General features: G+C 48.6%; 1 protein-coding gene across 1 annotated transcript in view; it reads left to right on the top strand.

Annotated features, from left to right (window-relative positions):
• foxp1b (forkhead box P1b) overlaps positions 1-22759 on the top strand; it is a 205659-nt gene that overhangs the window by 2853 nt on the left and 180047 nt on the right. Inside the window, exon 2 of the mRNA XM_056606125.1 lies at positions 16242-16359. The gene's annotated coding sequence lies outside the window, so the exon portion shown is untranslated. The remainder of the gene's footprint in view (positions 1-16241; positions 16360-22759) is intronic.

Raw genomic sequence — 22759 nt, 5'->3', positions numbered from 1 at the left:
AATTTTGTTTCCTTCTTGCTCTAGGATCTTTCAATACCGTGTAGAAAATACCGTGTAGAGGTCTAATCGCTGTCTGGATGTTAAACACTCCAAATGACACACACACACACACACACACACACACACACACACACACACACAGCAGTGCAGGGGGGACAAAATAAAAACGCTTTGAATTTGAAGGGGGCAGAGGGGGGGACAGTATGCAGTTTAAGGACTCAAACCCCTTTAAAGTCCAATCTGTGATTTGGTGTTTCTCGGAGAGCCCTTTTATTTGCAGTTTGGCCTCGACAGGCTGTGCTCAGGCCGCTCCGCCGTGTGGAGAGTTTTGGGCTAAATTGGGGGAGAAAGTAATCAGTCACTCATGCATTCAGGCTGAGGAGTTCCCCCCCTACCACCACACACACACAAATACCGCCCCCACCATCCTCCCCTGAGTGGGGCGGCCCTCTCTTTCAGCAGACTGCTCAGTATTTGTGAAGCCCTGCTGAAGCGCCCGGTAGCGGCGGTTAGCGCCGCGCAGCGAGCCTGCCGAGCACCCTCGGCCCGCCGTCCAACGATAAGGGCACTTATTTCCGTCGCACAGTGTGGGAATGAGTGGGTGTTTGTTGCTGTGTTGCTGCTTTTGGACTCGCGGTGCACTAATGTGCGGTCTTCCTTTGGGTATATTTCCTCTGTACCATCTACCATTTGCTAGTCGTGTTTTCCCAAACGAGTGTGATAAGTGACGGACAATTAAAGGAATAGCTTTCTCAGGCGCTGATCTGCATGTTATTATTTGTTTCGAGCAGCAGCAATATTGAGAGGAACAGTGTAGTCGGTGTTGTGAACATGATGCCACCGTGTTAGTCGTTCGATTTTTTTAGGGGGGAGAAAGCAGAACAATATTTCCAGGGGAAAGGTTAGTGGGCTCCGCTGCCTGTGGTGTGACCTGGTAGCTGACAGACCCCGCGCCTGGCCCAAGCACTGGCTGTGCGCTCCACGCCGGAGATGCCGCTCTATTGGTCAGGAGGCAGGACAGCTTCAGGTGTGCCTCAGGTTGCCATGGAGACCAAAGGAGACAGTTCAGGACGGCTATAAGCTCTTGTGGGCCATTAATTACTGTCCTCTTTTGGTGTGTGTGTGTGTGTGTGTGTGTGTGTGTGTGTGTGTGTGTGTGTGTGTGTGTGTGTGTGTGTGTGTGTGTGTGTGTGTGTGTGTGTGTGTGTGTGTGTGTGTGTGTGTGTGTGTGTGTGGCTATTTCACTTTGATTTAATGTCTGTTATGTACACCTATTTTAAAGGTGTAATAATCTTGAAGTTATAGTCTGGTTACATTCTGTACACTATATACATAAACAGTTGTCTCTCAAAAACCCTATTCACCGTACAATATTTGATGCTTACATTCCTGTAATACGGCTCTTGCGAATGTAATTAAATAGTTCTAAGAGATAAGATATTCAATGTTGATGCTTTGGCAACATATGATTCCACTGAATGATTTTCTGACTTCCTGACATTTGAATGATGTAAAAACGGATTCAGACTTCTGCCCATTGTTAAAGCCATATAGCAATAATGAAAAGTTATTGAAAAAAGGTAACCTTCCTTTCATGCCTTCCTAGCAGTTAATTTAGTATTTCGGTTCTCAGAGCTGTGTGTGTGTCATCTTTGGAGAGATGGTATAACCATTTTGAGAATTCTATGACTGAAGGAAACATTTCAAGCCTCCTTACCTCATCGATATAGTACAGTGTATGTATTTATATGCATATGTGGTTCTTTGAAAGTCCACATTCAACCGCTCCACCTTGCCCTTCCTTTGTTCTTTTGCCATAATAGTCCTCAACCGAGGATAATCAAAATGAGAACTGTTATGTTGGTTATTACAGAATTTTCAGTTAATTATATCCAGATCTACTGCAGTTATTTATGCATGTTTATATATTATTTCTTAGTTCTATTCTATTTTCAGTTTGCAGTTCCCATACATTCTTTCTCACTCTATCTCCATTTCTATCTTAATCTCTGTCCATCTCTATCTCCATCTCTATCTATCTGTCTGCCTATCTCCATCTCTTTCTATCTGTCTGTATCTCCACCTCTTATCTATATCTGTCCGTGTCTCAATCTCTATCGATCTATCTGTTTATCTCTGACTGTCTCTCTCTCTCTATCATTGACATGCTGGTAATTGCCTCATCCTTCAGTGCACAGTGTCACTTCTACATCAACCAGCACTTCTAATTTCCTTGGTCTACTCGTGCGTACGGTATACAAGATATTCAACTGTTCCTTCCCCCCCCCCCCCCCCCCCCCATTGTGCTTAGGTGGTGGTTGATGACTGTGGGTCTGCTTAGTAGCCAGTTTAAGCCCTCTGTCGTCCTTTATCAGGCTGGCTCTTTCTATCTCTAACCATTTGTATCTTCAAATGCATTAACTATGATTCTACATGCTACTTTTCTTTGGGTTACTAAATTCCAACTCGAGGCCTTTCTGTTTTTCTGAGTTGCCCATACATCCAAAGAAGAGCCCTAAGGCGTTGTGCAACGTAACACCTGCTCCACAGATGACTATCTCTTTCGGAGTATGTGGCAGGTAAGCTACAAATATTTCCAGGCAGACTTCAGGGGCCCCGGCAGACGCTGTGAGCGGTGTTGGGCTGCCAGAGAGAGCCCAGCACCTGTCTCTATCAGCTGTCTACTTTGTTTGTGTGTTGGGTCTTTCTGTGTTTATGATCGCTGCGTGGCCTTGGCCCTTTCCTCTGCTTTTAGAGACAATCCCCACAAGGATTATGGACAGACTGGTGTTTGCATGAACACAGCAGGTTTGTTATTGTTCGGTTCTAAAGTCCGATGTGGATAATCATGTCTGGTTACTAGGGGAGCAAACGCTATTTTTTTTCCTAATGCATCGTCTCTTTTAGATTTATTTTTCCTGTTTTGTCCTTCCTCAAGAGGCCAGGAACATTACTGCGTCACCTTCACCATTGCTGCATTACTACAGTTTATTGGAACTTTCTTCTTTTACAAATAATCAACTTTGAGTCAACAACTTCTTATCAACTAAAGGTTCTGCTAGACGTCACGCGCAGTGAAGCACTCATACAGTCACTCCTCACTCGCGGTGATCTCTAGACCGTAAGCCCATAGACGGTGTGTGTTTCAAATAACATTTACTTTAGTCACTATGCCTTTTTTAACCCCCTTCCCAAACTCTAAAATGTATGTGCGCTGAAGAGTGACAACAACAGAAAATCCACTAAAACGAGGTATCAAGCTTAACCCCCCCCCCCCCCCCCCCCCCCCCCCCCCCAAGCATTAAAGGCATCACTTTAAACCTGCTTATTTCAGTAGTAACCAGAATCATGTAGAGCGGGGGGGAGAGAGTCAGAGAGGAAAACCACCTCACATCTCCGGCACCCCCAATCCACCCACCCACCTCCCATCCCATGGCAGGGCCCAGCTTCTCCATCATCATCCCCCCCACCACCACCACCACCACCATCAGCACCACCACCATCAGCACCGTGGCTGAGAAAGTTGCGTGAGCTTTGATCACGTTGTCTTCCACTTCTTCTTTTCTGGGTAGCATGTCCTCTCGAGGCTTAGAGGCCCGCTGACTGCTCTGTGATAAGCCACCAGAGGAGCCCTGATCTGAGCCCGCCAGCACCCGGCACGGAGGGGGGGAGGGGGGAGGGAGTGAGAGAGAGAGGCGGCAGAGACATGGAGTATCGGAGGTGTGTGGTGGGGTGGGGTGGGGTGGGGGGGGGGGGCGGTAAGGAAGAGCAGCAATGCAAATTTTGTTGACGGACTGTTATGGCAGAACTCCGCTAAACCTCGACAGCGCCAGTATTCCCCGGTGCGCCTTTCGCCCAACGGCGTGGCCCGTGTGATTCACAGTTCACACCTCCCCGCGTAAGTGACTTGAACATCGCCGTCCTGTCTCCCTGTGTTATTTGTAGCTTCCTGATTAGCAATTAAAACACCTTTCCCCCCCTCCCACTATATAATTAGGCATGTGCGTTTTCATGAAGTTGCTGAGAAAATGTGCACGTGTTGTAATGACTCACTAAACTGTTACGAGGAGACGCAAAGAGGCGTCCGGTGGATGCACGCCTGCTTTGAAGCCCCCCCCCCCCCCACCGGCCGCCTTGTTGTCTACTGTCTCACCCCGATCAGTCTGTTTACACATAAAACTTCGTTCTCCACTCCCGGTATGAAAGGCTCTCGCCTAATTGACGCGTTGTAGCTTGTTTATTTGATATATGTTTACCAGCTGGGTGGTAATTGGCCAAGCGGTAATTATTACCCAGGATGCAATGCAGCGGCAGTGCGGCGGAGCTGTGGTGGAGCTGATGAGACTGAAGCAGAGATTAAAGTGTGCAGGTTACCGCCATGATCACAGCAGCGCCTTCAGGAGCCTCCATAATGGAGAGCTCAGACGACAGCTAATTGGCTCAATGTCTCTCGCTCTCTAGCGCTCATCAAGGAGGGTGTAGAAGTTAAGACGTATCATGGGTATCTCTCTGTCTCTCCGGGAATGGCAGCTGTACTTTTTTTTAAACAGTACCTGCATGCTTGTTTATGAGGCCAGTTACTTTGATTCACCTACTTTGTTTGTGCAGTGATTTAGTTTTGCTTTGCCCACTTAGTTTGGTTTAGCAGGAGAATTCATTACCTCTTCATTCATGGCACCCTTTCTTATGTGTTGCCGTGGCGATGAAGTCATACCTGTGTTTGTGTGTGTGTGTGTGTTCTATGTCATTCATCGAAGGTGGTGGACAGGCTTTGTCTCCTCCATGATGAAAAAGATGGGGATGAAGGGGGGGGGGAGGATGGCATTCTTTTGGTCTACCTTTACAAGCACACCCCTACAATATCTCGTGTTTGCATCTTGCACATAGCCTTGTTTATTCCGAAAGCTGCTGTTGTTTGATAGCTCGCTCTCTCCCAGTAGATCTCCCCGACGACGTCATGGCTGATGTTGTTGTTGTTGTTGTTGTTGTTTGGCTGTGTTGGCTGGAGCGTGTGACTTGCATTTCGCTGGAGCTCCTTGGAGGCGAGTTTGTTTTTCGTCTCGGTGATGTACACAGGGGCGGGGCGGTGCTCCCCAACCGCCCAGCTGGAGGTGCTTATTTTCACAGGTGTTGTTTCTCCTTTTGTTTTCTTCTGCTCGCATCACTCACTTCATTTGTTTTTCTACTCTTCTTTTTTTTTTTCTTTATCTTTCTCTGGCCAAGATGGAATAATGTGTTGATGCGGAAAGTGGAGCCAACTGGGCTATTTGCAGTATATGCTGACTCGAGGGAAACGACAGTATCATTAGTTGTTGTTATTTTGGAAGAGGCCATCTTATGTTTCTCCTATCTTGCATCTTTAGCTTTTCGTTTGAGCAATCGTTTTGCTAGATTATTAACAGTTTTGTTGTGTACTCTTAGAGTAGTGTCGCTACTATCGAGTACGGTTGAGTTCACTGAAATGAAAAAATAACTAAGCCAGCCTTGATGGTAATATGCTGGAGCATGTTTCCCAGACATGAAAGTTGTGTACAGAAAGTCCAGACTGCAGGAACTATTTAAGAAGTGCAGAAGAGTAATAGTAGCAAGCGACTCTGCCAAGTTACATCAAAGCATGCCAAGTACATCCCCATGATGTTCCTGCTATCTATCTATCTCGCTACTATTTGCGATACAGGGCCCTGCTATTGTGTTTAAGGCCACTCTGGTTTGATATTGAACAGCTACCACTGTTGAAGGCTATACATATACACTTGGAGCAATGAGTAAGCTGTTTCGACTTCCTTCAATATTTTCCTTTTTAAAAGCGTGTGTGTGTGTGTGGGCGTGTGTGTGCACGCGTGTATGTTAAACACACTGTGCTTGTACGGCATGCTTTTAATTGGTTTACAAATCAATTCAATGCTTTTTAGAAAACGTCTCGCATTAAGAATTAAAGGTTGGGTACGCGATTTGCGAAACGCCAGCAGATTTTGAAAATACACAACTCAAATGGTCCTACCCCCTCTCCTTCAACGCTGACTCTGACTCCACCCATTCCAAGTACCTGGACGCGCAATCATGCACGAGCGCGAACAGAGATGCGCGAGAGCGAGCCAGGCTAGCGTAGGTTTTCGTTTAACAACATGCCACTACATTCAGCTGTAAATTGCACCCAGTACCGCGGGAAGTAGGGGTTTTGGGGGTGCTGCAACACCCCCTGTCCGAGGCCCTGTCTTATCACAGAAAACGATGATTTCTAAAAACTTCGGCCAAAGTGGAGATTTCTGAAAACGCCGGTTATGTGTTGTCGTATCAACGGGGAGAAACGGGATTTTAGGTTCTGAAGCGTCACATTATGCACCAGTAAATGCTTAACGTCATGTGAGCGTCCGCTGTACCGTATTGGTCCGAATATAAACACAAACCCCATTGTAATACGACCTATATTTGGAAAAAAGATTTGAAGACCAGATCTTGATTTCATGAATAAATAAATTGTATTAATTGAAATAATATACGAAAATAAAAAGGCATAGAATAAAACTCTGCATTGCCACTAAACAGTAGTGCAAATAGGCCGTACTGATGTGTACACCAAAGACTTCCTGACACTCCTCTGCCCCGCTGTGTTCGCTCTGGCTGTGGTCGCTCCGAACTGTTTCGGCCCGTGGCAAAGCGAGTCATCCTCGCTGCTGTCCAAGGCATGTTGAGACGCAGCATTTATTTAATGCTCATATGTCCTAGTGCTGAAAAAAGGTTATATGAAAAAGTGTGAGGGTAGCGGTGGTGCGCTAAACTTGTTCTGTGAGCAGCTGGATGTGAACCATGGTGTGAAGGAAGTGAACACAACGATCGATTTTCAACTGTGCGCGCATGCACTGGTGTAATTGAGCTGCGCTGCTATATATCTTTTTTTATCAATGTGACGAGTTGCGAGTCTAGTGCAGGCCGGGTTTTTTTTTCCAGCACCCCCTGCTGAGAATACGTTCTCGCGGCTATGGTTGCACCAGATGTTATAAACATTAAACGGTCACATAAATCATTACTCTTTTTAGAAAATGTATGTTTGTTTCATATAATTGTATTGGAAGTCCTGGTTTTCACTAGGGTTGCCGCGGTGTGGACATTTTCACACCGAGTAATACACTCGTCTCAACACCGGTATTACCGAGTATAAACGGTATAAACTTTGAAACTAGGTAAACCGCCACACAAGCATCGGTTTTTAGACCCTTCTCGTCCTTCAGTTGCCGCCAACGTTCAAAAGCAGCGCCTAGGATTATTCTTGATTTCAGTTTTTCTCTTTCAGCGTTTTTATTATCAATTACTCTCTGAAAAAGAGTTTTCCTTCTCTTTGCTGGTGGTGGTGGTGGTGGTGGTGGGGATGGTGGCGTCTTGTCTGCCATGGAAATTGTCTTCTACTGCTAGGTCCAAATGTGGATTAACTAGTTCCAGTAGCTACCGCAGGATACAAACAGGAGCTTGCTCTGGGTCACGAGCTCTGGGTCACGAGTACTGCACGAAGGGGTCGCGCACGGGGCGCGGGGGAGGGGGAGTGCAGTACGACCGTTTGATTGACGTACTTACTGTCCAATGCAACGAGGTGGCAATCCAAATGATTGGCTGGAGTTTTTCGAGCCCTGCCCGTTCCACAGATGATTGACAAGTTTAATTTTCATGTCAGTACTTCTGACTCAGTGGCTGTAAGCGGGTTATGATAAGGATTTCAAGTAATTTTGCAAAAATGGCCAAAAAAGCGAATTCCGTACCCAACCTTTAAGTAAATCAATCTTGGTTTTGTTTGTTTGTTTCGCATATCCCAGAGCTGAGCGTTGTTTATGTCAGTAAAGTGTGGTCCTGTGTGTTTGTGTTACGATTGATCGGCCTTACTTTCACAGAATTTCAATCACTCCCACTAAACCCCCTGCAGTGTAATCTGTCTTATTTTATAATTTTCTTTTCTTCTTTTTTGCAAATATCGCAAATAACTCGTGAAGGGGATGAATGATCAGGCTCTTCTCGGAGGATAGTGGCTGCATTAGAACAGGAGATAGATGTAGATTGAGAGTCCTGTTCAATCTCTCCTTCCCTCTCTCTATCTCTCCCCCCCCACCCCGCTCACTCCGCCATCCTCTCCCACTCACTCTTTTCTTCTGGTGGCTTTTATCTGTCGTAGGCGCTGTGTTAAAGACCTCGTCGGCCACAGGCGAATTGTTCTGGTCGACCTTGCACAGGAGACACACAAAAAGGGACAGAATCATACATAAAACGGTACAAGTTGAAGAACACCAATTGTTCCCATGAACTTGTGGAGAAGCAGCTTTATCTAACTCTTGAAGTTGTATTCTTTTGACTCGTAGTGGCTGATGATTCAATATATTATTGGCCTTGAATAACAGAAACATGAAGATATGAACCGTTACCATGAGAACCGGCCAACATGTGGCCTAAAATTGTCATGTCCAATATATGAGAGGGACGGGAGAAGCTAGCAGTATATTTTACAAAGATGGTCTATTAGGATGGCCTTCGTTACTACACACCTCTAGTTATAGGGCAACAGTTGGACCGGTTGAAATGTTCATGAGTGTATTGTGGTGCAGTATATTGATGTTTGCAGAGCAATCATCATTGCAATGATTCTTTCAGCCCTTCTTTCAGGCCAATAATGCATTTGATGTTATTGTTATTATGGTTTTTCAGGATTTACACTACCATTTGGTGAGATCATACCAGTGTTGGGGTTGTGTTTTGTGTTCTATTACCCGTCAATATGTCAATGATAGGGACGCCAAAGCTCTCTCCCTGTCTGCTGGATGATTCATCAGAAAGTTGCAGTCACACTAATTATATATCGGTCACACTGTAGTTACCTTGTGTAAGGAAACAGGCCTATTGTCATCTATGGCCTTAAAGCGCACTTAAAAGTGAGTGTGAAGTGATGTTCTTTGGAGTTAGGTGGACTGGAACACTTTTGGGTTATTGTCCCGTTTATTGTACCAACTATAGCTTCAACTTTCAGAAGCTTTTTAAACCTTTATTTAGGCATCAACTTTTCCAAGGAAGGATTCCCTGGCAACGATAGCACACAAAGTTACAGACGTTACATCATTGGACGGCAACGGAGACCTGTGCAGCATTTCACCGGGTGCATTCAAAAAGGGTTCTGAGCGAGTACCCTGATCCTTGCGTTGGAAGTCTTTTGCTTTTCTCTCTCTCTCCATCATTTAGAAAAGGTTCCTTCCTGAACCGTGGGCTGGAATGGTAAAATATGCCAGTGGTCATCTTTGCCCTTGGTTAGATCGGCGGCAGGTTCAGACAGAACCAAACCCCAGGACACATGGCTCCTGTACCGCCGAGGAACCGCCAGGGGCCCCGCTTAGCAGCCCTCTGGGGCTCCGTCCGTACCCTCCTCTCCCAGTGACATCAGGGGCGTCGCCCACTGGGTAACGAGTTGGACCGGTAACCAGTGGTCGGCCGGCTCGATTCCCGACAAGTACAGAAAAAATGTGGACAGCACTCTTCTGCGTCCTCATCCAAGGATGTGGTGCCTTTGAGTAAGGCACCTGAAACCCCCACCTGCGGCTCCTCTCTGCTCCGGCCATGCCAGTGTGCATGTGTTCACCGGCCATGCCAGTGTTCATGTGTTCACCGGCCATGCCAGTGTTCATGTGTTCACCGGCCATGCCAGTGTGCATGTGTTCACCGGCTCCCGGAGGGGTCAAAAGCAGTGAAAGAATTTCCCCCAAAAAGGGACAATAAATAACTGAATTGGTCCTTCTTCTTCAACAGTCCTGTAAGTGTTAAAAAACAACAAGGCATATTAGCATACTCTCTCGGCCCACTCTTGCTAATGGGTTAATGTTATTATTTTTGCCCGGGACTTGTCCCTGCTGAATCGGGCTGTTTGGACGGTTCTTCTTCTTTGGAGCGGTGCCAATTGAATTATTTGCCTTTTACCCTGCGGAGGTGAGCGGGGAATATGGGGCTAGCGTCGGGCCTGCAGGCTCCGTCCCCACCAGCCCCCCCCCACCTATCTCCTACTCACCGCTGCAGATACAACCCCCCCCCCCCCCCCGCCCTCCCTCACATTACTCTGACAATTAGCACGCGCCGCGGCCGTCCCCTTGTGGCGTACGTAATTAGTTGGCGTTCTAATTACAATGTGTTTATTGTCTGTTTATTGGCGGCGCGCTGTACATTACGCGCTGGGAACCGCACTCCTCCTGACGTGAACGGACACGTGAGGCTGGCGGGGGCGCCTCGTTAATGGAGTCCTCTCCCGTCTTTCATCACTCCCTGTTTTTATTTTATCGATGGCGGTTGACTGCGGCTCTGAAGTGCGTCGGCGAGCCGCCGCCTCGCATCTCACAGGCGGCATAACCAAATGATTTAGTCATGGGGGGGGGGGTTTAAAAAGCGACAAAGGCAAATGTTAAGTAAATGATGCAATTTTGTTCCCACTTTCTTCCCGTTGCCAGGCCGTCACTGCTCGCCGGCGGGACCTCTGCCAGCCCTTAAGTAAGTGGTACCCAGATGGTACTCACACGGTGCCCACTCGCTTACACAGCGGTGACGGGTAATAACCTAAAGCCGCCCTCCCCCCCTCCCTCTCCACCCTCCCCATAGGTCAGCCCGGCGGCTTGGCCGGGAGCCTGTTGCTCCACATGCAGGCTCTGTGCGACTCGAGGGGGCTAGTGACGTTGTGGTCCTCCACCCTCGCGATGTCCCCCTCGGGCTCTGATGAACTGGACAAGACTGGAGTTAATGAGGAGTGCATGGGGGGGGGGGCATGGGGGGGGGCATTTGGAGAGCGGGATGGAGCCGAAAACAATCCATACGGCAACTCGTAGCCGTCCCCTCTGTTAAAGCCGGGTTTACTGCCTGCTGTGGGTCCCCTCTTCGTCGGGCAGAGTAACTGAAGAGCAACCCCCCCCCGCCTGGCAGAATTCGTCGCTATGAAGTAATTTCCTTATCTTATTATTATTATTATTGCTATCATCTCCTAAAGTAGCCGCTGGTTTTGAAGAACACAGATTATCCTCTTCTCCTTTACCGCTCCTCCCTCTCTTTTCCTTCTTCCCTTATCTCCTCCCATCCCTCCCTCCTCCCTCTTCCCTCCCTTCCACTTTCTCCCGCCCTCGCTCCTCTTTCTATACCTTCCCTCTCTCCTCTCCTCTTCTCCTTTCTGTCTCCTCTTCCCCTCTCCTTTTCTACCTCTCCTCCAGTCCCCAACCCTCAGCATTGGGCCGGCCTTTCAGAACCCCTCTCCACCCGCCCCTCTCCGCCCTCCTCTCCTATCCTCTCATCCTCTCTGCTCTGCTCTCGCTCCTCTTCCCCTCTCTCCCTCTCCTCTCTTGCCCTCCTCTCTCTCCTCTCCTCCTCTCTCCTCTCTCTCCCTCCCCACCCTCTCCTCTCTTAGCGGGCTTCCCGAGCCTCTCTCTCCTCTTGGGCTGCAGCTGTGCAGTTCTGTGGGCTGGCTCTCTCCTCCTTGAGAACTGGTGAACTGTGTCATCCCTGGGCTACTAACAGCCAACAGCTGCAGCCGCCGCCACCGCTGCAAAGCGCCCCGGCAATGTGGAACACATTTCTGCAACACAGAAAAAGGAGAAAAAATAAATAAACAACGGCCAGGAAGAGGAGAAAGGGAGAGAGTGTGTGTGTGTGTGTGTGTGTGTGTGTGTGTGTGTGTGTGTGTGTGTGTGTGTGTGTGTGTGTGTGTGTGTGTGTGTGTGTGTGTGTGTGTGTGTGTGTGTGTGTGTGATAAATAAAACCACAAACAAAACACAGCTTATGCAAATCAGGGGACAATGTGTGCGTGGATCGATAAGGAGGTGTGTTTGTGGTCGGAAAGCGTGCAGGACAACGACGGCCGTCTCTGCACGCCGATGCCTCGTAGCGGAGTTCGGCTTCGGTTCCCATCCCCAACCATCTGTTGGGCTCTTAACCTTTTTTTTCTCTCGGCCTCCGGCCTCCTCCTCCGGCCGAGATGCCGGGGGGCCCTGCCTGGGGATGAGGACATGCTTTAACTATTTGTTGTTGAGTTGTGACACGGATCTCCTGACGGCGTGTGCGTCTCCGCGTACGGCCGGGCACCAGATGTTGACTGAAGTCGTAGTCATTGTGGGGGAGGTGGTGGAGGTGGTGGTGGTGGGGAGGCTGGGGTCAAACTGTCAGTAGGTTAAAGGTGAGGTAAGAAAGGAAAAAGAATGCAACACAACAGCCCTGGTGGTAATTGAAGTGGACTGACCCATGGGGGTGCTGTGTTTTATGGCTGACAAGAACATTCATTTATTTTCCCCATGCGTTGTCCTTGCTGTGTCTTACTCGGAACGGAATAATTACCTGTTTCTTTTATGAAATATGAATTGTTCGATTCTGTCTCGCGCTAACTAGACAATACGCGTGTATATGTGAGTGGGTTATCCACACATTTATCCACACATCACTGTACACGCACTCTGCGGCGCCTTCTCCTAGCAGTCACCTTGTAATTGTTCCCGTGTCGTAAGCAGCTATTAGTATTGCCGGAAAATGGTAATGCTAGGAGAGGCTCATCTCCTGCCTGGGAAAATGTCTCTCTCTATCACACTCTAGCATTCTTCTAAAAGGGAAAACGGAAGATGAATTTTGGCCATAAAGAGGGCCGTATCGCATGGGCTTTTTATCCTAAATGGCTCTGGGGATTGTTATCTGTGGCAAGTGTGTCCTGCCTCCGTCGTGTTCAATCAACTGTCCATTTAGCTGTGACTGGGAGTAATTGTTCCCAAGTGGGCCCTACACTGACCTGTTAATGTCTGCGCTGACCCTCTAACCTTGTCGCCACGGCGTCGGGGAGGGGTTTAAATCATGTGGATCCCCTCGGTCCTTTGGCTGGGTCAAGTGGGCGTCGCCGCCGAAGGACCACTCTCTTCTAATTGTACCCAGCAGAACGGGTCAGCGAGAGGTGGTGCTGCTGGGTCCGGCCCCCTTTATTAGCCGATCTCCCCGGTAGAGTGGCCCGGCTTAATGGGTCGGGCCATTGATCCAGAGCCATTCCCGGTCCTTCCTCCCTCGTCCCCTCGCCCTCCTCAGAGGCCTTCGCTCTGAATGGTCGCTCCCTCGTTGGCTTGACGCAAACTGAGTTGTGTCGGGGTAGGGGGAGCGGGGGGAAGGGGGGGCCTCCTCCATTGAAGGGGTGCCCCGGAGACCCACTGAGGTTCCCCCTGGAGGAAGAGGAATGGCTATCTCCTATGGAGATTACCCTGGCGTACCGCCGTGACTTGTTGTCCCTCTCTCTCTGTTTGACCCGTCATATTTCCTGGAGTTGGACAGCAGAGTATTATCGCCTTTTGCTTTTATCATCCCCCCCCCCCCCCCCCCCCCCAACACACACAGAGCCTCACCCCTCACCCCACAGATATTGTTACCAAGGACGAACCACAACATATGGGGCAGCGGCTTTTATGCAAAGTGTCAAAGTGAGTGATATTGTGTATTCTCTCTGTGCAGCGCTAGGGAAATAAGGTTCATACTCACTATATCCCCGCCGTGGTCTAAACAAGGCGTCGCACAGGGCTCTGTGGCTCTCGGTGACACCGGAGACTAAGCAGCACTCGCAAACATCTTTATACACACCTGTCTGAATTGTCTGGAATTTTGACACATAAATAAGTGCCAATTAGCACACATCTCTTTTAAAGTGGCCCGGTGTGGGAGTTTTCTTTGAAATTTGACAGGGTTTGTAATTGGAGTGTAAGAAACTGTGGAGCGATTACAACCACATGTTTTCTTAAGTTGCATGGTGTTGGGACGCTGCCATGCGCACGGCCACAGAATGAAAGGAAGGCTGTACTGGGAGAGGTGCAGGGTATTAACTTAATGTACGAATGTTTAACTCAGCAATATACCTCAAAGTGTTTGCTTGTTTATATTTTTGTTTCATGGATGGGATTTAACTTAAGTACCACTTAAATCTTGGGCCATGCAAATTTGCAATAAAGAATCATGAAAAGCAGAGAACCGGGTTACGTCTTAAACACACTGTGAGCTTATTCAACTTCATTTTTTTTAAGGTGTAGAATTTTGGCACATCTACCGGAGCGGGCTTGGCAGAAAAGGGATATAATATTCATGATTATGTTTTAATTGGGTTTTCATTCCTATATAATGATCCCTTAATGTAGAAATAAGAAGGATTATATACATAGTTTCTTTATTCCCCATTGTTCCTATAGTAGCACAGCACTGATAATTTTACAATCATAGTTGCTATCTTACACGTAGGTTATAACCCATAGTTTTACAGACTTGATAACTAAATATAATTAACAGAAATGTCTAGTTCCTTGATAGATAGCAATCACTGTGGCTCCTCCTACGTGTTGGAGAGGGAGGGGTTGAATCAGTTGGGTTCTGTCTTCATCCACAAGATGACCCTGATCCTACACACTGCAGCTTTAAGTCATACGACACAAAATAATCCAAACCCTTTTTTTTTTACTTAAATGTATTATTTCTTCCATCTATCTATCTGATAAAAAATCTTGGCATTCAGTCTGTGGAAACATAGGAAGAATTTCATTGCACAGCTGAGAACGTCTCATTTGTGCATATGACAATAAACACTTTGAATTGAATTGAATGATCCTAATCAAAAGTGGGGTTGGTAGGATAGATTCTGGGTTCAAACCCCAAGATCCACAAACTAACTGTCGGCGTCCTTGAGCAGGACGCCCTAACTCCTACCGCCAACACGCATACCATTTGGATAAAAGTCCCTGCTAAATAACTACATTGTAAATAATGGCTGGTACGTCAAACCCAATTAGACGTCCCGGATCTCCAAATCATGAGGGCTCCTCCGCGGGACGTCCCGGAGTGAGAGGTACACCTCTCTGGAGTGAGAGACACAACAGGGATGAAGGCAGGCATCCATGCGCCGGGGTGATGCCGTCTTTTGGGATCAATGTGTTCCGGGAGTAACGTGCAGCATGCAGGGCACGTAATCAGAAGGGCCTTATCTGAGGGGCCGGCTGAGGGGTCCGCCGAGGGCCGACGGACAGCCCAGGAATGTGGTGTCGGCCTGTGGAAACAACTGCTCCTCTAACGGGGGGCAGTCGAATTCCACACGGCTGAATTATGAGCCGGGGCGGAGATGGAAGGCCCGTGGTTTGTTGTGTCTGGTTTTGAGGGGTGGCGGGGGCGGGTGGGGGTGGTGGTGGTGGTGGTGGTGGTGGTCATGGGGGGAAGGGGGGGAGGGTAGAGACACAGGGTAGTGGTGTTGGTCCTACACCGCTACACAGAAGCAAGCAGAGTTTGTAGACTTGATCGTTTGACATGCCTTCCCCTCCTGGAGTCGGCCAATTAAACACCGGGGCCGCGATGGTTACGCAACGTTGTTCGGAGACACAAAGCCACATTATAGTGGCAACAAAGCGGCACACACATCATATATGGTCGGACAGGAAGCCACACGCATGCACTGGCATGCCTATGCACACACACACACACACACACACACACACACACACACACACACACACACACACACACACACACACACACACACACACACACACACACACACACACACACACACACACACACACACACGTATAATGGAACCATGACAGGCAAGGCACACAACAAGCAACTGTTCATGCTGCCCTTTGATTGTCGTTCTGCACGGTCCCCGAGACATATCTGGAAACCATTAGTACATTTCCACTTGTTTATTTGCCTCGACATCATAGTTCTATTTTCCGCCGTGCAGCAGGTTTTTTTAATAAACAATGTCTCTGTTGGCCTTTTGGCGTGTCATGGCTACCAATTGAAAGGACTGTCGGCTCAGTTGAAATCCCAGACGGCTTCACGCAGGTCATTTACTGGTAGTCTGAAGGCTAGTCTGGTCCCTGGTGTATTTGATTCGGTGACGGTGCTGTTTGCGGTGTTGTACCATGCTGTGGTGTTCACCTCATCTGCCAAGATGTGTGATGCATGGGAGAAACTGTGAAATGACTGCTATCTGCCTAAAGAGGGGATGCTTAGGGAATCTGTGTGTCATTATCTGTGTGTTGGAGTCTTGCGGCTCGACAAAATCACGTTTACTTTCCTCGCCGATGATGTCACCGTTGTACGTGTGGCTTCACGAGTCCCGCCAAGGGACTTTCCCCAACTTTTCACTTCCTGTTTGTAATCACAGAATCTTTCCCCTTCCTGCCTCCTCTCTCCCCCCCCCCCCCCCCACCTCCCCCGTTCTTGCTCTTTCTTTATTTTAGGGCCGAAAGTGCTGTCTTTAATCACCCAACCCCCTCCATGTTCCAGTCCTCCAAGACTGTGAGCTGAACTCTGATTGGAGGAATGGAACGCCCGTCCGCCCTGCACCAGTGAACAGTGGTATGTATATTAGGTTGTCAGTCATGAACATGTTGTCAGTTATGAACACCATTTTTTGTTAACCACTATTTGGAGTGTTTGTTCAAAATTGTGAATGGTGAGTTGTCGCCTACAAACGACAATGTAGATCTCGCCTGCACCAACGGCAAGAACAAAATGACGCATGAACGAGCTACCACTATTTCTCTCTAATCGAGGCGACACTCTAGTGACGGCCATAGATAGTCATCTTCCAATGAGCTAAAATTAGACGCACAACATGATATACCACAACAGCAACAAACCAGTGTATTTTCCGATGGTTAGAAATCAATACTTGGCATTAAAGCCGTGGGGTTCTGCCTAGAAAATGGCAGATTGAAACGTACAGATGCTTTGATTGAGAGTCTCGAAACCCATCCTACGTGGCGCGCAGGCATTCTGTCATATCCGATGTTCTCTGATCTTAATCTCCCTCTGCCAGCTGACGCCAGGAGTCTCCGAGATCCAACTCATTAGGCTCATTTGCATCAGGCCATAATTAGCTTTAAGTACATCCCCAGAGATTAAGCCAATGTGCTTTTTATCGCTTTTACCATTAATTCATTAATCCATTGATAATGATGAACTTTTATTGCAAATATGAAAAATGTGGAGATGAATCAGACGCACAAAGCAATCTCCTTCAAAGTGTATTTCTGTGAGTGGTTTTCAACCAATCACACATAATACAAAACACTTGATTATCTTGCTAAGGGTTGCAAAGACGGGAACCAGGTCATGTTTATGATCGGATAAGTTATCATACGGCCATTTGTTTTCTTCATATGGCCACATGAAGGGGGGGGAAACAACTCACTGCCATGCCTGAGAAGGTGCACTAGGCTACGTGACTGCGCAGTGTTTAGTGTCTTTAGCACTGACGTGCCTCTCTGTAGCACCCCTGTCCCCCCCCTTCCTTAAATTCCCCTCTGAGAGTGTCTGAGAACCCCCCCCCCCCCACCAAGCCTCCATGATCAGAAGAGGACGTGACATTTGTGACGGGAGGTAATGGAAATCTTCTCGCAATTTTAACCTCCCCCCTGTGAGGACGAGACGGCCTGCCTCCCGCCCGGCTCCCAGTAGCGGTGCCAGGCGGGAGACCCCCTGATGAGACGCGCCCAGCGGGCTCCTTACACGCCTTACACCGCACGGCCTCAAACACACGCCAGGCTGTGTTTATTTTCTACGCTTTGACGCTCTGTTTTTTTTTCAAAGTAATTACAACGATTGTGAACAAAACATTCTCGCAGATATTGTTCAAGAATTTAATTTGAAGTAGCGAAGTCCTCACGTCGGTGACTGTGAAGTTAACGTGTCCTTAATGATTTCCGCTGTAGGTGAGCAGAACGAGAGGGAGGGAGGGAGGGAGGGAGAGAGAGACGGTGGACGGGGGGCTGTGCTGTTGGGGCCGGTCTCAGTTGACCTGCCTCTATACTTAACGCCTCATTTCTGCGCTGTGTGGCTCGCCGTCCGGCCCTGTGAATCTGTCGCCATAAAAGGCGGTTTCTTTTTCCGCCGCTCTGTGCTGATGGTGCACTTGGTCACGGGGTAATACCAGAGGGTTACGGGTGCCCCCCCCACCCGCTCCGCCCTCCGCCTTCCCCTTGACTCACATCTAATGGATATATGTATCCCCATCAGGAGGGCTCATAAACATAAAACTGCTGCCGCATTCGGGCTCGAGCCAGTGGAGCCGGACCGAGAGGAAAAAAACAGCGCACCAAGCGAACACTTCCCCTTGACCTCTGGGAAGGGCAGTTCCTATCTGGCGCCCTCCGTCGTCCAACTCGCCGCCGGGTGCACGCAGGGAGGGACAGGAAGTCCCCCCCCTCCCGCGTGCTCACCCTCATCCCTCAGTCCGCTCACAACCTCGTGGTGCTGGAGACGGCGCGGGGGGGGGGGGGGGGGGTGGTGAGGGGCCGGTGTCTTCCTTAGGGGTCGCCATCTATCTGTCTGACTGAATTCTTGAGGTGCTGATGCGTCGGTGTGCTGATGTGAGCGATGGGCAGAAGAAAGATGGAAAAAGACCGACAGAAATGGAAAGGGATAAGGATGACGGAGAAGGAGAGAGAAGGAGGGGATGGCAAGAGAGGCAGAGCGAAGGATAGAAAAAAAATGGGCACACTATCAAAAATTAGTAACATTCGATTTTCAGCATGAACTTGTGTCCCCCTGCGGCTGGGTCACATAAGGTACCCCGACCCAGTTATTTTGTACGCGGGTTGTGTGTTGTGTGTTGTGTGTTGTGTGTTGTGCGTTGTGCGTTGGCGATTCATCATGTATTTCTGTATACGGCTCGAAGGGAGTTTGGTCCGAGCAAATAAAAGGGGTCATCTTTGCATTTCCCCTTTGTGCTGGCCTCAAGGTACATACAGAGACAAGAGGCCTGGCCCGGTCCTTACTGCATGGCAGGTGGTAATGGGCCAGAGAGAGGGAGGGAGAGAGAATTGTTTTAATTTTAAAATGATGCTGGGTTAGTCGCTCGTGCGGAGAACACCCTTTTTGTGGGTGACAGGCGGAAGAGTGTGTTTTGTGTTATTCTTTGCGTGCTTGTTGTGTCTTTGTACAGGAAATGACCAAACAGAGGTTCAGAGGATACCACACACGCATGCATGCAAACACAGATAAACAAACAAATTGGCGTACACAGCACACACAAAATAGTACAATCTCACGGAAAACAAATAAATTGACCCCCACACAAACTAGCACAATGACATCAAACTCGCAATCATACACACACACTAAAACATATACACATTAGACTACAACATAAACACATACACTAAAACATATACCAATACACAATGAAACTCATTGATGAACACACAAACATACACAGAGACATTCTCATCCCCACTAACACCAAGTCCCACTCACTTCCACACTTCCCCTGGGCAGGATGAGACCTGCACGGTGAGAAGTTAGTCTTCTGAGTACGTGTCTGGTCAGTGAGCCTTCTCCTCAGGCAAACACTTTAACACCCAGTGTGTCTGAACCAGGTCCCGTCGCAATGTTGTGGGTTCATCTTCATTTACATTCTCCCATGAGGACAATCCTCAAAAGTACCAGATAAGTACAAGATAGTCCCCAAAAGGCCATAGAATCCTCATGAGGACATGTGTTCTTCATAAGGAGGTTTTTCAAACCGTCATCTGAGAGAACGGATGGTGTGATACTATCACAAAGAAGTGACGCCTGTGGCACAAGGGGGAAAGTGCTACTGATCAAAATAAAACGTATTAGAATATTTTTTGGTTCACTAATTACTTATCACAGTTTAGAATTCCCCCTTTTTGTTTTTTGTTTTGAATCCCCCGCACATGCGAATGTTATTAATAATTTCTGAGAAGATGTCTTTTGGAAGAAATGACGAATGGAAAACAAATTTGGGCCGACTTTAGAATTTTGCATTAAGTAAAATTAAAATTCAGAAGCGGGGGGGGCTCTCAAATCAGTGGAAAGACATTGAAACAACACGAGAACTAGCAAAGGAGCGGTGCGAATAAATGAGATCCCACTCTGCGTAACAAGGGGGGCGAAACAGAGCAGATCAAGACGGCCGTCGAGGATCCAGGCCGGGGTGGGGGGGGGGAGCTCCAACCTATCGTCAAAACGGACACTCACAAAACAAAGAAGAAGACCAGGAGGAATTAACCTCGACAAACAGGCTTTCATTTGCTTCTTAGTTATGTTTCTATTCTCCCCCCCCCAGATCCCTGTGATTGTGTGTACAGTTCCACACGACGCGGGATTCGCACTAGCGGGCAAAGCGACCACGCGTGGAATGAACGCTCCGCACACATAATGCACCCGTCACGCACCGGCCCTGTCTGAGCAGAGCCTGACAACAGAGAGCAATTTGTGGACTCTGAGCTCGTCATGTCTCAGCTGTTGCCTCCGACATGCTCCGTTGCCTGGCTGCGTCTCCTGTGATAATGCGTGGTGGTGGTGGGGGGGGGGGGGAGGCGGTAGGGGAATGGGGGGGGTTGGGGGTGTAAGCATCCGCAGGTAGCACAGTTGCAGTGTTCCTCAGCGGAGGTACTGCTGCGGCGCCTGGCGTCTTGGGAGGTGGCTGCCTCACGTCCCTTTGGTACACAGACCACCGACCGGGGGGGGGGGGGGGGGGGGGGCAGCACCCACTGGTGATTCCCCCCCGGCTTGTACGGGGCGGTGGGGTGTGGAAACAGCGGTTAAATAAAGGTGACGGAGTCCTGTTCTGGCCGATCGGCATGGCGTTCGCCCGCGGGGGGGGGCTCATACTTTACTCATACTTTATGAGTATGAGGAGGGAGGGTGTTGCGACCGGGGGGGCCAGCGACCGCATCGAGGAGCAAATCAAAGCGGGTATCTCCCTGGCCTCCCTGCACCTTCCTGTTGGGACTTGAAGGCGATTGGGAGAGGTGGACGCCGACAGTTGACGGAAGCGGCGTGGAGGAGTGAGTATTTATTTACCGTCAGAGACACAACGGCCATGCTTTGTCTCAGGAAGCGGTTTCACGCAGGATGTGTACCCCCCCCACACACCCGACCCCGTCCCTCCTCCCTCCCCTGCGCCTCCCACACCTCCAGCCCACCTTCCTCCCACACGCACATGTACACACACAAACCACCCCCCCCCCCCCACCTCAGCCCCGGTCACGGCACTCTTTCCAACTTGTCAACACATCACATTTCACCACGTTTGAACTTCTCGTATTGTGCAATCTTTCTTGTTGCTGTTGTTGTCGGTGGTGGTGACACTGGTGGTGGTGGTAGTCATGATGGTGGTGGTGGTGGTGGTGGTGGTGGTGGTGGTGGTGGGTCGAACTAGTAGTGGTGGTGGTGTTGGTGGTGGTGGAAGTGGCAGCAGTAAGGTTACTGGGTGGAGGAAGTTGAAGGCGGCGATTGGCTGCCCATGGCCTTGGTGTGTGTGTGTGTGTGTGTGAGAATCTGGCTGATTCCAGTGTGGGCCAGCTAGAGGGCTCACTCAGCAGGCCTTCCTGCCGGGCCCTGGTAGGCGGGCCTGGGTCAGAAGAGGTCAGGGGGAACTGGGAGGGGACCGCATTTGGACCGCAGGGTGACACGGACTGTTTATATGTTGGGAGGACAACAAAAGGAAAATGTGTGTGTGTGTTCGTTCCCTTGCCAGGAATTTCTCCTTGTAAAGTGAGGAGGGTTGGGGGTTGGTGGAGATGCAGAGAAGGGGTATTTGAGGTGCGTAAATCCCAATAATTACAGCGTATGCAGTACCTGCCTTGCAATTACCTTTGTTGTCACCCTACAATATGCTCTTTCCATTACGGTAAGCGGCGGCTTTTTAACGGTGCATTACTTGTACGGCGTTTCTCCTCCCGCCACCCAGTAGAAGACATGCAGGAAATACGGCTTCTTTAATAACATCCCCATGCCGGTTTTTTCAGCCTTTACTGTCTGATCGCAGCGCTGTCACTGCACAGGCACTTCATTCTCATATCGCCATGGACCTCTGTGTACGTGATAAAGGAGTGGAGAGAAAGAGAAAACAGGGCGCATTGGCTTCATTGCTAGTCCATCTCATAGTTTTAAGAGGCATTTCGTCTTTTTACTTTTTTTCCGGCAATGTGGACAGCCACTTTTAAACTCCAGAGTGTTTAACAGAAAGAAAAACACACATCTGTTGAGGCCAAACCTTGTTGGTTGTAAAACATTTCCACTATGTTGTTTTTGTGCGACGCACCCAAAAGTTTTCTGCTGGCTTCTCATTCTTTTAGTCACACATTAAGTACAATCATGCTTTGGTCATGTTTGACCTTAAGAATTACTATAGCACTAGCATGGACATTGGCTGTCCGTCCCAGGTCTCTGTTGTATTGTTGACACCGTACTGCTCTTGTCTACCATGCTGTGCCCAAAGCAAATAAGCCATTTTACTTTTGACATGGAAATATGTTGTGAGGGTGTGTCCATTGACTTCGGAGCAGTCTTTTTCCCATTGTCTTTTTGTTATCATGGTGTATGGAAGTGTAGGGTCATAACGTCTGGCCTGGCGAGACAGACATATTATTTTCTAGGGGTGGGAATCTCTTGGCACCTCACGATTCGATTCCGATTATGAGGTCAACGTTTCGATTCTGAAGCGATTATCGATGCATCTTGATGCATCTTGATGCAACAATTTTTTTTATGTACATTTCCATGCGTGATTTTCAAAAATATATATATACATCTGGGTTTGCTACTCAGAGTTTGCTAATCACTTCCTACGTTTGTGATGATCATTAAAGACATCAACAGATGAATTAACTTATCTAATATTTCATAAGAGAGAGTTTTTGTCACAAATATGACTTTCTATGAACAATGCAATATCAATGCAGCTTGCATTATAACACAATATGGAAGCATGCAAAAAATAGGT

This window comes from Gadus chalcogrammus, chromosome 13 (genome assembly GCF_026213295.1).
Source record: "Gadus chalcogrammus isolate NIFS_2021 chromosome 13, NIFS_Gcha_1.0, whole genome shotgun sequence".
Classification (NCBI taxonomy): domain Eukaryota; kingdom Metazoa; phylum Chordata; class Actinopteri; order Gadiformes; family Gadidae; genus Gadus; species Gadus chalcogrammus.
The sequence above is the reverse complement of the archived record's forward strand: the minus strand, read 5'-3'. Positions and strand labels throughout refer to the sequence as shown.